Below are 23,320 nucleotides of genomic sequence, written 5' to 3' on the forward strand. Positions count from 1 at the left end.
GCGTAAATCTACTGAAATGTCCAAAACACACGTTGCCTGTGTCTGCGCCCAACAAAATCAGTAATAATGAGTCTTTTTACAGAAATAAACGTGCAATAATAAGTCAAAAAAGAAATCAAAAGACCACTTCATTCGGATTTTACAATATATTTTCTCGAGTCCGAGTGCATAGAGGTGGGCTTGGAATCTACTGCCGCATGTCTCTAGGGTATTTTGATATGATCTAAGTATAGGTTTACAAGCACTTTTCAGAAAATACAGGTTTCATATTCAGGAGGTTGCATTGACAACATCCACAGGAAAATTTTACATTGCCGAATATGAATAACGTACTCTGTTATTAGAACGGAAATTCACCCGCTAAACATAACCGTCTCGGCTTAAAAGCATGTATTTCACGGAACGGCACACGGTAAGGATTCTAGAGACCGTTACTAAAATGTTACTTTCAATAAGTATGCCTTGAATTCTGTATTTTTACGTTTTGTCCTTCTAAATTCCCATGAAGTCCAAAAAGTAAAATATAAATATGATATTAGGATGTATTTCCGTGGTTCTTCTGGCTCCTTTGATAATGTTTGAGTATGTTTGCATTAAAAAAATAGTCTTTATATTGGGAAAAGCAAGTGTCGACATTTGCAACATAATTTCCCTCGGTGAATACTAATGGAATACGTTGTAATGTGCAAGCGACGTCATCAACTAAATAAAAGGCGATATTCGTAAAAGAGTATATTAAATGTAGTGTAACAAAAATTATAAATAATAAGAATTATTCTCTGCACACCTCAAACACTCAAACAAAATAATCTCCTGTGTAGGAGCAAATTAAAGTAGATTTCCTAATATTTACACTTCAATGTACTAAATATAATATAATATATACGCATGCACACTATATGGACAAAAGTATTGGGACACTTAACCATTACACCAACAGGGACTTTGACGACATCACATTCTAAATACATAGATATTAATGTGGAGCTCGTCCCCCCCTTTGCAGCTATAACGGCTTCCACTCTTCTGTGAAGGCTTTCTACAAGATTTTGGAGAGTTTTTGTGGGACTTTTTGCCTGTTCATCCGGTAGAGCGTTTGTGAGATCAGCCACTGATGTTGGATGAGACGCCCGGCTCGCAATCTGCTTTCCAGTTCATCCCAAAGGTGTTCCATGGAGTTGAGGTCCGGGTTCTGTGCGGCCGGTCAAGTTCTTCCACCCCAAACTCATCCAACCATGTCTTTATGGAGCTTGCTTTGTGCCCGGGGGGGGTGCAGTCATGCTGGGATAGAAAAGGGTCTTCCCAAAACTGTTCCCACAAAGTCGGAAGCAGAGCATTGTCCAAAATGTCTTGGTCTGCTGAAGCATTCAGATTTCCCTTCACTGTAGGTAAGGGGCCCAACCCCTGAATAAAAAGCCCCAGACCATTATCCTTCCGCCATTGAAGTGTACAGTTTTGACCCGCTTCCACCAATAATACCCCTTACAGTAGACCATGGAATATCCGGCGGGGATGACATTTTACAAGCTGCCTTATTACAAAGGTGGATCCTATCCCAGCACCACGCTTGGATTCACTGAGCTCTTCCGAACGAGCCATGCGTTTCTGGGTGGCTTGTTGCGTGATTTTATACACCTGTTGCAATGGGTTTCATTGAAACACCTGATTTCAATAATTAGGAGGTGCGTACTTTTGTCCATATAGTGTAAATATATCCTTTGAATGATGTGTTGCACAAATAACAGCTCCTGCTTTTCCATGGGCATCTATTCAGCTTCATAAAAGACGTAGCAGCCTTACACACCTGGCCTTTCTTCATCTCCATAAGATGCCTTATTGATTGGCATCTAGTTTTATTATAGTTTATAGACAGTAGTGCAGACAATATGTTTAGGGTTAGACATATATTTTATTGTGTTCTCTCTTCTGTTCGGAAGCTCCTCCATGCATCAGAGGATCCAAGAAACCATGAAGCAGACCCTAGAGAGCCATAAATATGCACTGGGTACGGTACATGCGCTGGCCACGTATGATACGTAGGGATTTCTTTTAGGGGCTGCAAAGGTTTACTTGCAAAAGGGTGCACAGTATAAGCATGGTTACCATGTAACTTCATCAGGACTTCACAACCTGACCCACTCAACGCCATAGAACGCCATAGTAAGAACTCGCTTACTGTATTGTCGGTGTGACCCATGTGGAAACAACTGCTTTAATAGCTCTCTGCTGGGTAACTGTCCGGGTATGAATGAATAGTGATCGGGGATTTCATTATTTTATATACGTAGCACTATAAACACACTGGGGGGGGTATTATAGAACTCGAATTCCAGTGGTGGCGGAATCCTTTAGCGCCAACGTTCCATAATGACCCCCGGTACAATCAGGATCAAGTCACATAGTAAGTATGTAATACCCTTCACTTTTACGCATAATAATGAACTGATTAAGATCAGATTTACATAATCCCTCCTAAATCACACATTATCCGTAAAGCAAGCTTTTCTTAACTAAGATTGGCGTCTTTCCTTCTTGGGAGGAAAATAAATGTAATAAAAAATTGCCTTCGGTCAATGAGGCTTTATGATCATCCCATATTCACGGCAACTGCATTCTGCATTTTTCCCAATTCGACAGCAGATCCGGCCCCATCTAGTCACCCATTATTCTTCTTATTCCTTATTCCTTAATCCATAGGAGCCATGTGTCTGTCCAATGCATGTTTAAATTCCCTCACTGTATTACCCTCTACCACTTCTGCTGGGAGGCTGTTCCACTTATCTAGCCAGATGTCCAGTCGGTACCTGGTCAGTGGATTTATTTATTCTTAAAGCTATGAATATAACTAGTCCTTGGAACAAAGGAAAACATTGAAAAAGCTCTGAAAAGTCCCGATCCCCGCTGTTACTAATATTATACGACACATAAAACCAATGGACGTAGCTGGAACTAAAAATGATGGAGTTTTCTAAATAGAGCCCATTACAGCTGTATTAGCCGAGCACGGTACGCATTAGCAGAGCGCTAATTACTGTTATCAGTGAGAAGTAATGGCCTTCAAACGCTGTGCCACTGTCCGTGGTGCTGAAGGGCTTACACAGAGATACAATCGTGTTTGCATTTACTTAGAGCAGAATTACAAAACAAGCATTTCGCTTACACTAAACAAACGGCACGGATAACGTTATAATCTTCTTACAGGCAGAATGATCCTCGTTCTGCACCGAATCATTACATGACTTAACTTTTAAATGAAAACATATGAAGAGATACTCCTCTATGCGATGGCGCCTGGTAGAGGTGACGTACAGTTGTTACCATTAACCCTCGGCACACGGTGTACATGGAGCTTCCTTCTGTATGATCCCTTGGACGTGCTTTATTAACAGAAAGATATGTACGTTACTATTCAAAAGTTTGGGGTCGCTCAGATGTTTTCATAACAAACTAGAGAAACTTCTGGCTGTAACATAATTGCAAAAGGGTTTTCTGACGATCAATTAGCCTTTTAAACTTATATCAGTGAACACAACGTGCCGTTGGGACACAAGAGTGATGGGAGTGATAAAGGGCCATTGGGACACAAGAATGATGGGAGTGATAAAGGGCCATTGGAATACAGGAGTGATGGGAGTGATAAAGGGCCATTGGAATACAGGAGTGATGGGAGTGATAAAGGGCCGTTGGAACACAGGAGTGATAAAGGGCCATTGGAACCCAGGAGTGATGGGAATGATAAAGGGCCATTGGAACACAGGAGTGATGGGAGTGATAAAGGGCCTCTGTATGCCTATGAAAATATTCCATTAAAAATCAGTCGTTTCCAGCTATATTTTATAGTGCTGTGACAAAAGTGAGAAGTATAAAATTATTAATAAAATTAAGTGTCACTTTACAAAATTAACAATAATATGAAGACGTACAGTAGTTTACTGGTAGAGAATAATAAGATGGCCCTGCCCTTGTGAGCTTACACTCTATTACGAGGTTGGAATGAGACAGAAGGCGAGGTACTGCATGGGTTAAGATCATTGTAGTGAGGATCGTGAGCAGGCCCTGGCTGGCCATCTGGCACATCGGGCATATGCATGGTGGACCGCTGGCCAGCTTAGCTTGCGGTCAGTAGCTGGATATTCCTGGCCACACTTTACGCAAGCATAAAAACATTGCGTACGGCCAAAACACATCAAGTCATCGGCAGCATTTATGTTATCAGGCGGCCACTGGCCTTAAAGTGATAAGCCCACCCCTTGACCTCCAGTCCGACCCTGGTGGTGGGGGGTAGATAGAGCCTTTCGATATGTAGGTTGTGGGTATTAGATTATAGACTGTATGCGTATCTGCTATACTGGGATATCATCCAGTCTGACTGTCCCGTTAACTCACGCTCAGTTAATGGGGAGAATTGTTTTTTTCCCATGATGCAACACTCTCTTGTCAACACCTAGATTCCACCAGCATCTATTTAATGAAAGGTGTTATTTTTTTTTTCTTCTTACCATTAATTAATTGCCGTAGTATGAGAGCTGCATCTTTTATTTTTAATAAAGTAAATTGTGCCTTTCTTAAAGCGACGGTGTGCTTTTTTTTACGTATGCGAGCCGTTTTCCCGGTGACGCTTGCTGCCACGGTGCCCGTAATTCGCGTGCATTAAGGCTAGATATATTTCCGCGGGGCATATTTATCATGTATGTCTAACCATTCAAAGACGGGCCCTTCCCGCGGGGACATTAATAATACACAGGAGCAGTTTCCTCGTTGGCAGTCTTGATGGCGCGTAGCGAGGCTGGACTGCACCTTTAATTTGTTCCGAATATCTGCTTTTTTCCCTTTCATGTGACGGCTCGTTCTTACTTCAAAGGTGTTCAGCGCTGATAAATTTAATATATATGGCAGCTGAGACTGGAAGTCCGCGCATCGGTACATTTTTCTAGTAAAATAACAGTAATTACATTTTTTCTGTCATAGATTAAGGGATGTTTAAAAGAAAATAGGGATTATGTACCGAGAAGTAACACTTGATGGTTTTTAATGTGCCTGAGAATGATTCAACACTTCAACTATATCCCGCGGAGTGATGTATCAAAGGCCTCGCATCACACATGTTCACGACGCAGCTTATCTGGCTGGGCCTTCCAGCGGTGTCGGAAAGATGTCCGCCTAATCGGCGGCGTGGCTGCAGGGGGGGAGGCATCGCGCGGGTTACGTTAGACACGGGCACTGGGGCTCGGGCGTTTATAAACCAATTTAACGTAATATTCCGAACGCTCCAGGGCAGGCAAAAAAGGATATATTACAAGTAAAAATAAAAAGGGATCCATATCTCCCAACTGCCCTGATTTAAGTGAGGCAGTCTCAATTGTTATGCACTGTCCAACTGCCCTGCCTACCCGACTCTTGAACCACAGCTCCCACATGGCCTTCTCGCGAAGCACCTGGCTATGATGTCATATTCCAGCATTCTACTTCAATGGAGCCTCGCTGCCATAAAACATGGAGCAGGTGGCCCTACTGGGCGTTGAGGCTGCCCGGTGCCCTGCTGATCAACGGGCCAATTACAATGAAAGTCTCTGATCTCTCCGGCCGATTGAAACAATGGAGGACAGATGGGTATCTGCCTCTGTACCCCGGGAAATGACATCATATAACCAGCAGTCCGGAGGGAAGAGGTGAATGGATCTGGCCTAGAGTGCCTCCCGACTGTCCCGCTTTTGCTACTCTATCCCGCTGTCCCAACGAGCTGAACCTCTGCCCTGCTTTTTTTGAGACACGCTCAATATATATATATATTTTATTATGTTTTTTAACATGAAATAAAGCAAGTATTTATATATAAAGATAACTGTTGGGCACTCTTTCTACACCAATTAATAAAATGTTAAAAAAAAAAGTTAAAATGTATAATATGATTAAATGATGATCTAGTCATTCCAGTGAGGGGAGTCCGTTGCATATGGAACTAGATATCCGAGTGCAAATCCCTTGTTCAAAATATCTTTAAAAACCTCCATATGGTGAGTGTTCAAAAATCGAAGAAAAACTATTGGCGTTTTTAATACTCTACGGATTATTCAATATTTTTTTATGTTTTTTAAAAAAAAAATTTAGGTGACAGGCTGCAAGCTGTTTGTTCCACCGTAAGAAATAAAAAAACATTAAAAGGGACTATTACGTTTAAACATCCTAGTTCCGTGGCCGTAACATATTAACACACTACAGAACAATAATCTATATATATAATCTAGAGCCGTCTTATAAAGTTATATGTTGTAACTTTTCTAAAGTCTCCGGCGTAAGTATTTCGAGGGGGGGTAAGATGCGCGCATCTGCAACTTTATCGAAGTAAAATGCACTTGGCTGTTCTACTTAAAACACAAAAGTAAAACTGACTCATTAAAGCTGCTGCTTTTCACTGGAGGCTATAGACGAGGCACGGCATTTAATATGAAGGAAAGCTATGGCGAATTCCTCCTGGATAGTTGGAAGGCAGCATGCGCTGGAAAGGCTGGCAGGCCGGTGGGGAAGCATATGCCCACTTTAAACAAAAAAAACAACTTTTTTTCTTGGAAAGCAAACTTCTTGTTCAGCTTCTGTTTAGAAGACCATTAGAAAAAAGAGGCTTTATAGAAACATAGATGGGCGATTTTGGTTCATTTGAACATTTTGGTTCCCTTGCGCAGGACTAGAGTGTGTGATGTCATATGCAAGTTTTCCCACGTTATCAAGGCGGTATGGGTTGTGACATCATAGCATATGCCCATGTGGGCGAGATCATGGCACGGACCACCCCTGGTGTTCTTCGTCTCTGTCCTGTTGCATGTGGGCAGTTTCTGGGACCAAATTCATGATGGTCAGGATGGTCTTGGCCAATTACCGGCTGTTGACAGCTATAACATTGCATGGAAAATACCATCAAAACAGTCTTGTGTCGATTGCATAAAGCTAGTGGTATACCTATAGGGGATGCATCTACAGCTAGCACTTAAATAAGCCTCGCTTAGTAAGAAGCTACTTGTAAGGGAACAAGAACAAAGTCTGTGAGCAAGATAGCTGCGTACGCCAAAGAGAGACATTGGGGAAGTTCATGGAGTTGAGTTCTCCTCGACACAACTTTTACACTAGAAGGATATTCCTAGAACCAACCACAGGTGTAGGGAGTCACACTTAAGGCCAGGCTGCTCTCCTTCCACAAACACCAAGACGATAAAAGGCACTGGACACAAGCACAATTTAATGTCCTTAGACACAAAGGTGGTTGTTCTCCAAGTGAAGCCGTCATCCGTCCATGATACCAACAGAAGTTAAGGCAAGGTTTCTTAACCTTTGGACCACATACTCCCCGGGGTAGTTCTAAAGGGTCTTCCAAACATGTAATTTCAAACATTTTTTTGGTGTTTTAATACTGAGGGTTCTGTCGCCTTCTGTAACTAGATACTTAGTATCACAAGGTATGGAAATGACACCCAAAAATGTGAAAAGATAATACTTTGTTTATAGCTGATAAGAGAACTAAACAATTTCTGCCATACCTGCAAAGTAGAGCAGATGGCATCGACCATATAACTAATATATGCATGCTTTTATTATAAATAACTATAAGAGGGCAACTGAATAAAAACCAGTATATTCAACATAAAAAGGGGGCTAAATGACTTTATCCGGTCATTTCTCCTGCTGAAAAAGTAGGCGATCCAGCTCTCCGAGGAGAAAAATAAGATAATTCTGAAGATCCCCCCCAAAGAAAGAATGAAGTGTGAAAGATCTCTGGAGCTTCATGGTGAACACCTCGCCATGACATTTGGTAACGCATGGTCAGAAGCACGGAGCTGAGAACGCATTGGGATCGCTCTGACATGATCTTAAACAACATTCATATTTCATTGGCGTAATAATTAAAATAACATATTCACCAGCTGTTTTTACCCCCCCCCCCCCCGATTTAATCTGCTCAGTCTGTGATTTGCATATTAAAAGCACTAATTAGCCCCTTAGAGTGCCTAAGCACGGATAGTGTTAGAACTGGTCATGTAGCCACGAGAGACCATTCTCCTGCGCGTTATTGGGTTCTCGTAGACCCAACGTTGTCTTGGTGGCGGTCGCGGACATGTACAAAGAGTTGTCTGCTTTTGTTTCGAGGCATTTAGGGACTTTATTGCACGATGGCGTCTTGTATTTCCCTCTCGCTTTGAAGCGTCGTGTTTGATCTGCATGTCTGTCATTTTCTTTTTCTAAACGACTGGGGGGGGGGTATGCATATATTTGACCGTAATTTATCATCCAAACCCATATTATGCACAATTAGGACGGGGTAATGTTTGATAGCCCACAGTACTGGTGGGAATGGGTTCGGGCTATTTGGATTGGACAGGGCATCATGTTTGGGTAATGGCATTATCAGAATTGCCCTGGGGTTTTTTTGTTACCTGTTTATGGGGCTACTAATAAGCCCCCATATCTCTCTTTGTTAGTTTTTGTCACCCTTGTACACTTTCAGTATTTTTTTGATTACCTTTCTATGCAATCTCAATATCTGGAAAAAAAAAAAACCTGATAACAAGAGCAAGAACGTATTTACAAAGCGTTAAACCAGCATGTATCAGAATTCCGAATAACCGCTTCTCACAGCCGGGATACACGGCGGCGATTTCGTTGTAACAAAAGTATCCTGCCAAGTTAGAACTGCTACATTTGTATTCACACAAATAGTACAGATTCCATGATGTTCTAAAACATACGTATTTGCTTGCCCATGGCCACTCAAAGTGGTAGCCACCTTAAGCTTTCATTTTTTTCCTCCCCTATCAGTGACTATATACAGATGGTATAAAAAGTTGGGTTTTTTCTCGTCTATGTGTCTGTTACCTCCATGGTTAAGCACAAAAAATGAAGCTGTGCAAAAACTCTCAGATTTCTGTTGAAAATCATTGCGCATGGCATTTTGTGATCTCTGGCCAAAATAGGTCGAGTAGGTCTGAGCTCTTCTAAATCCGTTTTTTTGGGAGGCTCTGTGAAGCAGACACATGCTTAGATCGTGCGTCCAATTAGCCTGCAATGAGTTGGCCAGTAACACCGCGCTTCCACATCCACAACCTGCTTCAGTGACAATGATCCCAGTCATTATCTTTTCAATCCCGGCCCTTCTTCCTGCTTTGCTTTTAGTGCCCACAGTGTACCGCAGGACAAGTCAGCAGACAATGCTGCCATTGGCTTTCTGACAACTTAATTATACAACGCCAGTTATTATCCATTGACTAGAGTGATGGCTTTGTGATTCTCAGCCCTCCCACTTCACGGCATCAGGACTGAAGAATATGCTGAAATGCCTGCTAGATTACATAGCATATTGTCTTCATCCGCATTACATGAAAATCAAGGCTTTCATAGAAAGTCTTTCCCCTGCAATAAGTGAAGAGTTTGTCTTGTGTTGCCTGGAGTGGGAGTTTTCCATGTCCCTTTCTTTCTCTTTTTTCTTTTTCTTCTTCTCATTCTTTCTTTCCTGTCTTTCTCTTTTTTTCTTCTTTTTTTTCTTCTCAGTTTCTTTCTTTCGTTCCTTCCTTTCTTCTCATTCTTTCCTTGTTGTCATTCATTTATTTCCTTCTTGTATTTGTTACTTTTTTATTTTATTTCTCTCCCTCTTCTTTCTTTCTTTCTTTCTTTCTTTCTTTCTTTCTTTCTTTCTTTCTTTCTCTTTCTTCTCTCTCTCTCGCCTTTCTTTTTCTTCCCTTCTCATTTGCCTCTTTTTCTTTCATTCATTTTTTTCTCTCCTCTGTCTCTTTCCTTCATTTCTTTCACCTTTCTCTCTTTTTTCTTTCTTCTCGCTCTTATATCTTTCTTTTTCTTTCCTTCTCATTTGCCTTTTTATCTCTTTCTCCCTTTATTTCTTTCACCTCTCTTTTTTCCATCTTTCTTTTTCATTCCTTTTAACTTGGCTTTCTCTCTTCTCCGTTCCTTTCTTTTTCTTTGTCTTTCTTTTTCTTTTTTTAATTGTTTTTTTCCCTTTTAAATTGTTTTGTAGATTTTCCATCAGATCATGAATGATAACCATTAACCCTTTGCTGCAGTCTTTCCCCCAATATATGATACAGATGTCTACATGATACTCAAGCACCTTCCAATCAACAGTAACCCTATCTTCTGCACATGCTTTTTAGTTTTCATGGCCTACAAGACATCATGTCCTACTGAGTCACATGGTTTTGAGGACCTGTTCTGGAATACGCGTCCTCCATACACACCTATGTTTGTCACTCCGGATACTCTGTTTTCCGGAGCAGAAATAAATAACACAATTGTACGTACGATGCTTCAAACAAGAGTGAAATAAAATGCTCCGATTATGATAATTACACACATGCCCCACACTCAAGACGGAAGGTCATGTTTGGCAGCTTCGGTGGGTGAAGGAGACAGCTCAGTCTATGTGTCAGTTTCATGTGATCTGTGTATTCTGAATCATTTCGATTGGGCCCCTTGGATCCAGCTAGTTTTCTTGTTCCACGATCCAAGTGAAAAAGTCTGTTTCATTGCTGTTTCTGGCATACTTGTCTGCCAAAAGAAACATGAAGTGTTTACCACCTACAGGCACCAAAGATCCATCATTAATATTATCTTTTTTTTTTTTTATTGTTATTATTAAAGACAGTCTGGAAACAATTTCAGAATTCTTTTTCTTACAAATGTAAATGTTGCCTCTGCGGTTGATGCCGTTTGGGATGATAGCATTAAAATCCGTAACCTTAATATTAATTAACGATAATATTCCCAGATTTGTCTTGGTTGGGTTTTGGATTTTTAAGTTTGTTTATAACAAAAAAAAAAAAAAAAATTGGCAATCCCGATCGGAATTTTTTGTTTTGTTTTTTTTTATTTATTTTTTTCGGGAAGGATATGTCCAACTGTGCTGGGTATTTCAGTCACCCTCCCTGTCAGGCCGTTTCTCACCAGTATTGTGGCGCCATAGAGAGGAGCTAATTGGATTTGTTGTCACCTCCTGAAGCTGCCAGGAGCTCACGTCTGCTCTGGTTACTGATGAAGACATCACGGTGACAGGCTTAGGGATGGCTCAGCTGGCATCATGAGGCCACTAATAGAGCTATGTTGATTTAATGTCCGAGCGGAGAGGTGCGGACAATCTGTTCAAATTTTTGATTCCAAACAGAGCAGGGATACGCCACGGATAGTTTGAGGATCAGTAAATAAACTTTCGTGCCTCTGGTACAACCTAACTTTGGCATCAGACAAAAGCTAACCAACTCAGCACAGAATGCGCGAACCATGCGTTTCATATGATAACTTGAGGGAAAGTCCCACTATTTTTTTTTTTTTTTATTACTAGAATCAGATTAAAAATACTTTTTCAAAAATAGTTCTTTTTTAAAACAGTTCTAGTTTTTGCAGACTATCAGGCAGCTGCATATTACCCTTTTCTATGTGTTCTTGCTCTGTTATCTGAGCCCGATCTTCTGGAAAAACACTATGACTTCTTATCATACCGTCTTGTGGTAAACAATAGAATGGCTCAGTGTTAGTCACTCAGTGGACACTCTGACTAATGAAACACTATGTAGGGCTGGACTTCATTAGCATTACCATAAAGCATCAGCTCAGTGTGGTGTTTGAGGAGGGAAAGTCACTTGAAATATCACATGACTGGCGACAATGGCGGCCTCCGGGTCTGCTGATAAAGGAAGTTCATCGGAGTAAAATGAGAAAAAGTGATGGTAAATGCCGAACTGAATTACCGTATACAGCGCTGGGGGTTATTACTGTATACAGCTCAAGGGTTTATGCTTAAATTGAAAAATATATATATATTTTTTTCATGGAATAAGCACAGAACGGAAAATTCTGATGGATGCACCAAAAAAGTACTGGATCCAACTGCTTCCGCAAGAAATCGCCTGTGATGGGTTAAATGATAGCACATGCCTCCTCGGCTCGTTTTGCCTGGAGGGAAAACATTTAATTCTTTCATACATAAATTTTACTTAACTATGTAATTATAGATAAATCCTATTAGTTTTAAAATTGCCTCTGTGGTTAAAAAGGTGTTTAAATGTAATGTGTGCGAGTAAGGAAATTAATTCCTTGTATTTTTTTTCTACATATACTGGTAATCATTGGGTATTCAAATTCTCTCTTTTTAATTGTTTTATTATTCTATTAACATTATTGAGAAGTGATAGCTGTGTTAAGTAAATCAGCATATCTCAATGTTACATTCTCATTTAGGAAAACCTGCACATTGCTGTCGATTAGGGTGGGAACAGACTCATTAGTTCTTTATCTTTAGATTTGAAAGAAGAGTCCAACATATGACGGCATTTAAAGGGAAAGTAGTAAAAATCCAAGTGGATTTTTAGTTTTATGTGTACAGTGAACAATGGCTCGCGTCTTCTTCTAGAGACATTCTTAATATAAAAAGAATAATATTGAACCTGAACAAGAAAGATAACTAAATCTGCATAGCTGGGGACTTCTCGGGTTTGGCTACCTAGAGACAATATTTTGGCTACAATATCAATAACACAGATACAGCCTTTTTGTTTTTTTTGTCACTGTTTTTGGATTTGGTTTTTGTCATTGAAAATACAAAAATTGAGCTGGATCCAGTAAAGTTTTGGCTTTTTGGCTGTCCTTGAGGACTTCAGTGGCCCCCCTCGTATGACTCCTTGAGTGGGGAAGAAAGGGGTGTCATATCCCTTCAAGGAGTCCAGCCTAAGACAATGTTAAGGTCTCATTTCCACGGTGGCTCTTCCTTGAACACAGTTGAACACCCCTTACTTTCTCACTGTTAGACAGGCTTATTTTTACAGCTCTGCCTAAATGTTGGTGAGCAACCCCTGAAGGGGCTCAAGTTATGACTAGGGTTAGCTTGTGGAACCACTGAGAACCAGAATTCCTTGCAAATCATAGGTGGTGAGTTATTGTTGTATCTTGATCAGTTTCGACTCACACTTCTTCCCTTTTTGATAAGAGGCCAGACATTGGGCTTTATCCCACCTTCTTTACGTTTATAAGGCTTTGATATCCCTTTAATAGAGGTTTTATTGTTTCTAAAACATTTAGCAATGCAGACAGTGACATTTTAAGCTCTGCTGTTAGCCCTGACCCACAACAAGAACCTGAACGCTTGTGCGGTTCCTCTGTGTCCTTTCCAAAGGCTGAAGGACCTTGTTCTGTGATATATTTTCTGGACTGTGACGCTTGTCCTTGATGTCAGGCAGAATCTGTCACTTAAGTTTTATGTTTTGTGTGAAAGTTGCAAGATAAGTTACACAAACCTGAGACAATGTCCCATATTATGCTTAAAACCTTTAATAATTCACCGAAACCTTCTTAATGGATATACAAGATCAAAGTGATAAGCTGGCCCTTTTGTTTTAGAAATTACTTATTGATTTCCGAGGTTATGCTTCACTGTCTTCTTATTTTGAATGTATATGAATATTCCTTGGGTTATAGTCAGCTAAAGTTAAGTACTATTTAGAAACAATTATTCGAGTATATAAATATATAGAGAGAAAGAGCAAGAGCGATTACACTTGTGCATTCAGATTTGTATGAATTGCAAGTTTACAGAATTTTGGTACAGAGATTCGTACAAAGCAACGAATAGGAGGCCAGACTCCCACAAATTGGACAAAAACAAAGCAAAAAGCTCAGAATTGTTATCCGAAATTTGTGGGCCCACATTCACTCACACTCTCATTCTTATTCATACATTCTCTCACGCTCTCTAAATGTTTCCTTACCTTCTTTGCCGACCAATACTTCCACATCATCTTCATCTTTTATCTTATCCCCTCTCTTCATTTCTCCCTTGTATCTTTGATTCGCTATCTTTGTCTGCATCTCCGTGGACATAACCCAGCGTAAACTTCCGCCAAAATGGCAGCGCTTGCCCGATCCTCAAGCAGGGGGAGAGGACATCAGCAAAAGCGCCTTCTTTTTGCCCTCACTTTAACACTCTCCATCCCTTCGGTGAAAAAACTGCCTTCTGTTATAGCCAAATATTTCAAATGTTGACTCATCAGTCCAGAGCCCCATCTGCCATTTTTTCTGCACCCTAGTTCCTGTATTTTCTGAGACAGTTGAGTCATTTGGCCTTGTTTCCACGTTGTAGCTTTTTGGCTAGACTTCTCCGGACAGTAGATTGATGTCCCACAGTTTTCTGCCAAAACTGAGCTGATGGCACTGCTGGACATCTTCTGATTGGGAAAGATAAGTAAGCATCTATGGTCCTCAAGAGCTTGGACAGAACATCTGGAAACCCCTCTCTTCCTTGACCTTTCTGCCTAGGAGAAACCTGCTGATGCAGTACAACTACCGTGTGTCTTGTTGCTGCATGCATTTATCCTTAAGGATGGTGCTTCCTGACCTATCTTAAATTTTCCATTGGTAGCCCAAAAATCACTTAAATTGAGAGCTTTGCATTGCAGCCAATTTTTTAAAAAAATTGAGAATTAATTCACGAAACATCTCAGTTTGTCTGGCATGTATTCAACAACTAATTATTCTCAAAACCTCATTGCAGACGCAGGGTGACAAAAACAGGCCTCTTACTTGTGGAGATTGGTCTAATTACTGCAACTCATCTTAAGTCCATGAACAGTTCCCATTTTCAAAGAAAAAAAATAGAAAAATGACATTAAATAAAAAAAGTATATGGCTGCCTTCACAGGACAACCTTGACTACAAATTATAAACTTGCTTGAAATTGTCCTGTTTGGCAACCCTAAGTTTCTTAGGAGGCATAATGCTAAAAAACAATTCTTGGTCAATCACATGGCTGTTGTGCAAGTAAAAGAAACTTCACAATCAAGATGATGCTTTATGTCAGGTCCAAGGGTATGAGAAACAAGAAACAGTCATGGGGACTGTGTAAGACCCCTGGCGACTAAATCTCTATGAAAGCTAGTTGAGTACCATCTGTCAGAGACTCAGAGAGACGGTCCCTGTGTCTGGTAAGATGTCTTCTCAATAATGTGAAAAAAGAGGACCATGGAAAATATGAGGAAGTCAACAACCTCAGATTTGGTATTTCTTAGCCACAGTGAGAAAGGATATTCACATCTGGACTCACCTTTATACTTATTATAAGTCAATAAATAAATAATTTACCTTATTTAGAAGCTGCAGCTCCCCACCTCCTCCGTGGTCCAACAATTCCCACCACTGATTGCCGTTAGACCCCCTTGCTGATTGGAGGTAAGTATATAATGTGCCATGAAAACAGCTGGGCAGCAAGGGGAGCATCATTCAAATTTAAGGGGACCCCTCATATACATTAAAGTTCACATGAGGGCGGAAATGTCCCTTTAAGGTGAAACGGCACAATGACTATGCCCAACCCTGCAATAGAGGACTCATAAGCAATATGTTGAATTTTCATGGAGATGCAGTTCTACAAGAAAGCAGTACCAAGTTTTCCAGGAAATGTATTTAGTACAAATGAGAAATTAGAAGAAATTAGAGAAAACCCAGACAAACTTTCAGGAGTTCTACCCCACATATGGTGTTCTTATGTCCTCTACGTATGCGATCGGATTCCTTGATGCACTTTATATATGACTTGGAACCAATATGTTTGCTTATAAAAACATTCTTATTAGACATGGTCTTATCGAAACCCAATCCAGTACAAGTTGCTGTAATGATATCATAACCGAGACTTCCTTTGGCTATAACACGTGTCTCCACTAAGCATTAATAAGCCCTTTAATTTGTGACAAAATAACCAAGGTTTTTGTGAGGTGATATCAGCACTATTGCAAGTAATTATGCAAATGACGAGATTACATATTCACCGACATTAAAATTATTGTCAGTGATATCATTTTCCATGCAAATGAGCACTTTCAGGCTCATTATAAATTTGCATATGTACTGAATTCATCTCCTGGTGGGAGTGGTGTTAACCTTATTTCAAAAATATTTCAGGGTTTTGTTTTTTCTTTTCTAATAGGTTGATGTTTATAGTATATAGTATATAGGCATACAGACTCCCAATCTGCTGTTTGTGCAGAATTAACACCATAATTAGTTACATATCTAGGAATGATAGTATTAAAAATTAAGTTAAAAATATAAAATTTAAGCGCCGTTAGAATTCAATAGGGCTTCTTCAATACACCAAAAAATATTTCTAATTATACGTTTAAAGTAATATCCAATATTATTGGATATAGTGATGGGTGGATCAATCATATATGCTAGACTGATCATCTGTTGATTGCTAAAATTGTCACCATGGTAACCAATGTAATATTCCTATTGATTGAACGTTTTCATCGGTTGCTATAAGACCACATTTCAAACTTTGTACCAGAACAACATAGACCATGCCAGAGACCATGAATGGGTAAACAGGACAACCAACAGGTTGTCTCTTACGTACGTTCTTCAGTAGAAAAGGCTGTAATCCTTGGACAACTCATAGGTGACACCTAACCCAACAAACCATGAGACAAGGTTAAGAAATAGATTCATTTTCCCTCATCTGTAAATGTTTTGGGAAATAGCCAAGGATATGCAAGATCATCTCTTATGAGTGTGGAATGGATTCAACAGGCTGGCATCCATTCCGAGCTGTGAAAGGAACTTAAAATCCACATGCCAAGGAGCCCTGTTAAGTCCACTTTGTTTCTTTAAACTTAGAACTTGATGGCAGATAAGAACCATTCCACTCGTCCAATCTGCCCATCTTTCCTGATGGAAGGACCTTAATCAGTTGTTGGCGTCGTCTTAGATTCAGGGAAGCTTTCTTTTTCCTACACAAGATATTCTGGTCACCTTAATGGTCATCAAACCAAGATTAGAACTACCCTGGAAAAAAATATGGACCGATACGCCACTTTTTTAATATCCTCACAATAATATTGTCTCGATAGATAAACATGGTGGCATCTGCCTTAAATATTCTAAGCCTGTCCGTCATCGACTCAGGCGATTAAACCATAGGGTTGAGTTTTCTTACGGTCCTCGTAACTGAAGTGTTTATTTTCAACACAAATTGATGTGTGTGTAAAACTTCATGTGGAAAAGGGTGAAATTAATATAATTGGGAGTAACAAAAGCTGTTTTTCTTTCAAGGTTCTTACGGCAGAGCTCTGCTGGAACGCGACCAGGGCCTTCACATTAGCTGAAGCACCCTTTACCCATGTGATACTCAGATATTTGTGACAATATGCTTCTGGCCCTTCTAATTAAATTTCTTTTCTGCATTCAACATTTTGAATGAAACAATGGAGAAACAGTCATGAAAATGGTACAAACACAAGCGTTTCCTTCTATTCAGTATCTCTTCATGTGCCTGTGACCCTTTAAAGATGCTCGCATGCTTACATAAGTATATAAACTCTTGGCAAAGTTCTGTTTTCAATGCTTAAATGAACTCCTGAACACAGATGTCCCATTTGTGTTTCATTAGTATACAATTTTCTCTGAGGATTTAGTCCTATGCACTTTGCAATAATTACCTGGCTCACAACCGTTCCCTCACCAGCTGGCCTGGGACCTCTTCTGCTCTGACCAGGACCCTCTCGGCTGTCAGCCCTTTCCAGTCAACTGGACAGCTCAATCAGTAGAAAATATGAAATATGCTTGTTGTAGGAGCGGGGGAAAAAAAAAATTCCGTTATGTTACAAAAACACGGCTTAACCCCTGAACGACTGTCTGTTTTCCGTTCTGGAGACACGTATTTGCAAGCTTTTAAATGAGATTTCTCAAGCATGTTAGTTTACATCCTAACTGATCTGGCTTTTTATTCTTTCCTCTTAATCGCATTAAAAACACAGAAACTTTTAAGATGCTTCTTCAGTGTCTATGGCAACAGCCTATCAGTGACTGTGTTTGCGTCACATGACAACTAAGCATTCCCTGAAAAATTTTTGAATGTGCCAATTTTTTTACATGATTAAAATACTATTTCTGGTTGGTATTTCAGCATTTAACAGTACTGGGGATTATGTTGAAATGCTATTTTTTGAAAAAAGAATAGCTGTACTGTAATAGCGATGTACAGTAAATTCAATTGCTTAAACCAACACATAGGAAAAAGTTAAGCTAGTTTATACCGCTGTTCAAAAGTGCAAGAAAAGCAAATTCTGTCCATTAAAATAACATGAAATGGAACAGAAATCCAGCGCAGACGGGGTTAATGTTGTAAATGTTGTAGCTGGAAACGGCTGACTTTTAATGGAATCTCTTCAGAGGCGTACAGAGGCCCTTTATCACTCCCATCACTCCTGTGCTCCAATGGCCCTTTATCACTCCCATCACTCCTGTGCTCCAATGGCCCTTTATCACTCCCATCACTCCTGTGCTCCAATGGCCCTTTATCACTCCCATCACTCCTGTGTTCCAATGGCCCTTTATCACTCCCATCGCTCCTGTGTTCCAATGGCCCTTTATCACTCCCATCACTCCTGTGTTCCAATGGCCCTTTATCACTCCCATAACTCCTGGGTCCCAATGGCCCTTTATCACTCCCATCACTCCTGTGTCCCAATGGTCCTTTATCACTCCCATCACTCCTGTGTTCCAATGGCCCTTTATCACTCCCATCACTCCTGTGTCCCAATGGTCCTTTATCACTCCCATCACTCCTGTGTTCCAATGGCCCTTTATCACTCTCATCACTCCTGTGTTCCAATGGCCCTTTATCACTCCCATCACTCCTGTGTTCCAATGGCCCTTTATCACTCTCATCACTCCTGTGTTCCAATGGCCCTTTATCACTCCCATCCCTCCTGTGTTCCAATGGCCCTTTATCACTCCCATCACTCCTGTGTTCCAATGGCCCTTTATCACTCTCATCACTCCTGTGTTCCAATGGCCCTTTATCACTCCCATCCCTCCTGTGTTCCAATGGCCCTTTATCACTCCCATCACTCCTGTGTTCCAATGGCCCTTTATCACTCCCATCACTCCTGTGTTCCAATGGCCCTTTATCACTCCCGTAGCTTAAAAGGCTAATTGTTACAGCCAGAAATTTCCCTAAGAACAGCTGAGTGACCCCAAACGTTTGAAGGATAGTGTATAGTATAGTTTAGCTCAATAACCAAGGGCATTACATACGTGGTTTGGGGGCTTTGTTTGTTAAAGCCACTATAGGACTGGACATCATTGGTTTAGGGAGATCCTGAAAGCTCTCATTTTTCAGGTGCTTACAGACAGGTGGATTAATTGTACTCTTAGCAATAACCTGATTTTGCTGGGTTTTATACTAAAACATGAGAAAAAGGTAATTCCACACTTCTTGTATTTTTTCCCCATTATTATTTCACTTTACGTTCGCACCTCTTTGGAATTATCTTGTCTGCATAAAACCTTTATATCGAGAGTCCAGGCAACTCGGCAGTCAGTTAATTATCACGTCGTGAATTTCGAAATGTTTCACATTTAAAACGTGCTTAGAACTCTCGAGGTTTACAATTCAAACAGATTAGATTTAAACGGCTTTATGCTGACTTTACGGCGGAAGCAAGGAAGTCGGCTTTTCCTGAAAATCCCACATAACCTGTGAGTGGATATCACACACGGCGATACCGCGTGATACAGGCATGTTGGCTAACGAGATACAAAGCAGGGGGAATAGTCTCTCGCCCGTCTTAAAGGGAATCCTCGTTAGAACCCTCATTCTGAATTTAATGCACGTATTTTACACTCGTTTTGTTTCGTATTTGGAACAAGCAGCGTTAAAGTTCTTTTAGCCATTATAGAGTCTTTAGGTGCTACTCATACCTGGGTACGTCCCGAGGCGGGTTCACCGGAGCTCTCCCTCTTCTAAAGGAGCGGCTTTGTGACGGGACAGGGAAAGCCATACCCGAGGGCCGGGATAGCCTTGCGAGGGGGCGTGGTTAGTTATGTGAGGGGTGGGGATAGCCTCACACAAGGGCGGGGCTAGCCTCATTTAGCATTTAGTTTGTTGGGGTGGGAGGGTAATTGGGTGTGAACTTGGCTAAATGCCGATCCACGGAGAAAGAGAAGCGACCCGGAGACCCAGGGAAGCAGCACTTTAACCAGAGACTCCGGGTCAAAACCGGAGGGTTCCAGCAGCACTTTAACCAGAGACTCTGGGTCAAAACCAGAGGGTTCCCAGGTACCATACCGCTTATTGGGCCAGCACAGAAAGTGATATATTCAGATAAGATTTCTGGACCTCAGATGAAGAAAAGACATCTGAGGTCCCTAAACTTGAACTTTTTCTTTGTTGGTTTATTGGTTCCCATTCATCCAAAGCAGTGTGGTTTATTTGGCATATGAATAGGCAATGCCGTATATAGATTTTGGCTGCCCAGGGCAGCACTCCCAGCCAACACCTCTTCTATGTCATATCTTTGCCTTCAATCTTAAGGACGCCTGGCGCTGGGTGCAAGTAACCCATACCTGGAAACTTTCTGGCTCCGGCTACCCAGAGCCCCTTTCTTGCAGGATGCAGGTAAAATAGTGCTTTTGCATAAACAATAGTAATTTTTTTTTTGCCATTTGAAATGTTGGCAGTCACGTTACTGACTTTGATGTATGGGAGTTATAGAATGATAGATTATAGGAATTTTACTGGAGTAAACAACGGAAAAGTAACATTTCCGCTGTTGTGATCGCGGCAGGTCCCCGGCACGTGAAAGGTTAATGTTTCTATAGAAATGGCACAAAATCCTAATTTTGCAGAGCAGCAACGTGAAGAAAACCTCAGTGTTGGGAGAATGATGGTTATGCAGCTCTAGACATCAGTACTCAAGGGATCAATTATAAAAACACTCACTCAGCGATTTCTATTCAAATGAACACCTGAAGAGGGGGTCTCAATGGTTTGAAAAGCGTGTGGATATTACTGGATAAATGTTAGCCCAATAAGAGAGATCATCATCTGTTATTTGTGTGCATTTAACTTGACACCAAAATGATCTTTGTAGATTGTAGCTTCTTTCTTCGTTTTACTTCTTTCATCTTAAATTCCCTTAACACTTTGTGATCTGAGCATGAATGCAGATAAAAAAAACCACAGAGTTTCACCGATTACAAATGAAGCAGATCGTCCGACACACCTGAATATTGAAGATGCTGGTATCATTATAGCTATGAATATTCATCAGAGTGCTCGGAGATTCCTGGCATGATTCCCATGGTAAAAATCCACGATTTAGAGTTTAAAAGCAGGAATTTGCATGCACCCTTGGGTCACTGTACACAGGACATTTTAATTCAGATATGAGCTTTGCCTTAAAACAGTTAGAATATTTTTTAAAAAAAAATATTACCAATGAATGCATAGTAAGATATGCCAGATCATTATTTTGGGTAAAAAATCCAAGGTTTATATATTTCCTGTTTCTGATCGTTACATGCCATGGAATTGTGTAGAGGTAGAACACAGCACAGGGTGAATGATCCCTCTCCGCTCATCGTTGGGTCCTTTTGTTCCTCCTTGAGGATGAACATGAGGACCTGTGTCCTATGAGGGTGAGTTAGCTCAAGCTGAGTGCAGGTTCAGCGAGTTGCGTTGGGATGTAGCTCAGTTCTAATACAACGCTCATTGGCCTGCTCATCCACCTCTGTGATCAAAACAAAGTTATCTCCCGTCTCCACCATCTTTACAGACACTGACGGAAACCATTCTTCCACCACATAAGAGGAAGAATGCAATACCAAGGTGGAGGAAAATCATAATGGGAGGGGGCAATCAGAAAAGGAAGTAAAGATGGCTGCTCTTATTGTGAACACTTACGTTGGGTGTCTTATACAAATAATTCCTTGCTTAATCTGTAAACATCGTTGTTGAGATAATTTGAGATGGGTTGTGTAAATCCACATATGTATCCAATTACACTTTAATTTATAGAACCAAGTCTTTGGGGCAGATTGTCTGATGGATGATCTGCCACCACACAAATGGCGGTGGCTGTAAAGCGTGGGTTACAGTAGCCGGTAGTGTGCCGGCACTCGATATATGGAAGCAGAACAGGAACCATGAGCTTGAGAGGTGAATTGTTTTTCATCCATCTCTACCTAAGATGGTCAACAATCATACGGACAGGGATGACAAAGAGTCATTTCAGCAACCCACAAAGGGTAATTGTCAGATTAAATTAGAAAATATATTTAAATATTTTTTTATACATTTTTTATTATTTATTTTATTGTATCAGAAGACCGGTAGCTTTGAATATTAGCATCAGAATATTTCTCTTTATTATTAATAATCAATTTGTGTTTGAATCCTACGATAAGCGTGCAGAAATCCAGAGGATACATCAGTGCGAGAGAGAAATTTCAGAACCCAGATAAATATATCAGGATAAATTATTCTGGAATCGAGGTATAGCTTATAATTGTGCAAATGTGGTGTTTGCAGTAACCATCAGATGAAAATCCACAGAGTATCCTAAATGTTAAGATAGCGAGCTAATAAGTGTCATTTATCAGGCTGCTAGCTTTGAAGTTGCGGTATCCAGGTGGGGAATTTCTAGCTGTGAAGATTGGTGTTTAATGAGAATATTGTATTTCCGCTATAAATATCTTGCATGAGAAATAAAAAAAAAAAAAAAAAATTCAATCTGCCATTCTGTTATTAGTACCGCAAGCAGCACTCAGGAAGCCTCACCGTTTTCCTAAAAGTACCCATACCGTGATTTCAAAAATGAGCATTTTCAGCTTTTTCTAGTTTTTTTTTTTTTTTTTTTTTTTTTATTATAAGAATCTAAGCCTTAAGTGCCTCATCAGGATGTATTGACTGCACCGACGGTGAAAGTGTTAAAGTGGGCAATTTGAGGAACTAAAACTGTAATTAAAAATACATAAAAAATACATAAAAAATTCAGATGGACTACAACCTTTGATTTTTTATTTTTTTTTTCTCACCAGAATATGAATGCTAGGACTGCTGGCTTCATACGCGTGATGATATACAGCTAATTGGGGGGAAAATGTAAATAATCCCTTATGCTTAGCATCTGATGGATCAAATCAGCATTTTGTGTACACCTGCTTAGCCCCCACAGTTTGAGTGGAAAAGGTATTTTTGTGAGAATTACTGATTTTATTGCCTGATTACGTCTTAGGTCTATCTTAATACTGTCCTTTCTTCATCTGCTGTGACATTCTTCTGGACAATTCTAGATCTCTTTCTTATTGAAACTGCCAGAATTTGCCCTTGGGTCTCAGGATTTTTAGCCTCTCATGGCGAACGGGCAGGTTCTCTGGGTCACAAAGTGTGATGCTGCCTTCACACAAAATGATATCTAATGATCTCAGATTTTTTTCTGACCGAGAAAGTTCTCCTTTATTCAAAATATCCTTACCTCCTGAAATGTTATTA

Source organism: Spea bombifrons, chromosome 9 (genome assembly GCF_027358695.1).
Source record: "Spea bombifrons isolate aSpeBom1 chromosome 9, aSpeBom1.2.pri, whole genome shotgun sequence".
Classification (NCBI taxonomy): Eukaryota; Metazoa; Chordata; class Amphibia; order Anura; family Pelobatidae; genus Spea; species Spea bombifrons.